This window comes from Atta cephalotes (genome assembly GCF_000143395.1).
Source record: "Atta cephalotes unplaced genomic scaffold scaffold00016, whole genome shotgun sequence".
NCBI classification, from domain to species: Eukaryota; Metazoa; Arthropoda; class Insecta; order Hymenoptera; family Formicidae; genus Atta; species Atta cephalotes.
In genome coordinates, this window is record NW_012130080.1 from 3870500 (window position 1) to 3872251 (window position 1752).

The following is a 1752-nucleotide window of genomic DNA, read 5'->3' on the forward strand; positions in this document are numbered from 1 at the left end:
GGGAGAGAGAGAGATTCTGAGCTTTATTATCGTCGGTCCTTGAACCCACCTTTATGGCTCGAACATAACGTCAACTTCTTTCGTTCTCTCGTTTTCCTTAGTCTACATGTTTTCAATTGACATCGTTAAGGAAACAGTTATTTTCGTGTTTAGCTTGTGTTTAATTCGTGTTATCTTGTGTCTTTATATTTATTTGAATAAAATTATCTCCCTATAATTTTCAAACTATATATAGATAGAAGTGCAAGTCTCAAATGTAGATATATATATCAGTTATTTAATAACGTTTCAATATTCTGGATTATTATAAACATAAAAAAAGATATACTTCAGATATACTTCAAAGCTTTAATATCGAGTTTTTGTAGATAAATATTTATCTATTAAAAATAAAAAAATACAATCCGACTTCTATAATAGTAAAAGCTCGTTGTTAAAGCATATCAGAATTTTTTCAGATTTTTATATAATTCGGATCATTAAAAAAATTATTGTTTCTCGAAGATTCCTATTGCTGACGGAAGAATTAAAATTCTATGTTGTTCTAATCTTGCGAGCGGAGGATTAACATTATTTATATCATAGCATATTTACATATTTATTTATATATTTATAATAATAATTGAATATAGGAATGTCATACATACACATGTATATATTTTTTAAAAAGTTAACGTTTTATCTTTGTTGTCGTAGTAAGAATAATCATCCATAGTTACATGTACAGTGTGTGATTCACGTTTTTTTTAAAATCATTCTTATCATCCTTATTTATCTATTATAATTGCGATTTAACTCTACACACTTGCAAAATCCAAGGATGTTCTTATTGCTGCTTGCCAATGGATGCATATTTTAAAGCGTACGCTGGACGACAGTGTTAAGTCGCTGTACATTCATTGTACGACATGCGACACATTATTGTAGCATGAGAAAGACCAGCCGCATTATTTTTTCACATTCTCGCTAACGCGACACGTGATCGTAACTGGGTGATAACTAATTATTTACATCTCTTACGGAAACTTTCTTAATAATTGCAAAAGTTATCAAACCTTGTTTCGGTTTATTACATTTAAATAATTAATACTATAGATACTTAGTAATTATCACATATGTCGATATTTTCCTGAAGACATTGCATTGACAATTGTTTTTCATTTTGTCACTCTTCTACGATACAAATTTTTTTAATCGCGTAAATATTTATATTAAACTTTCTGTAAAAGTTATCAAGCTCACTTTCGGTTTGCTACATTTAAATAATTAATACGATAGATATCTAATAATTATCACACGTGTCCACATTTTTCTGTAAATGTTGACGATTGTTCTTTACTTTATCATTCTTCTACAAACTTTAGTCGCGTAAATATTAAATTTTCTATAAAAGTTATCAAGCTTATTATTTTCAGTTTGCTGCATTTAATACAATAATTAATACTATACGTATTTAGTAATTATCGTATTCACATTTTTCTGAAGACATTGCGTTGATAATTTGTTTTTTATCTTTTATCATTCTTCTACGATGCAAAGTTTATTCGTATAAATATTAGTAATAATAATAATAATAATAATAATAATAATAATAATAATAATAATATGATGATGATGATGATGATGATAATGATGATGACGTAGAGAAAAAAAATATTATTCTAGACGAATATTTCTTTTTATTATAGGGAAAATTCGAGTTCCCCAGAAACGTGCAACGACGAAGTCTGTTCGACAACGTCTCCAGGGGAG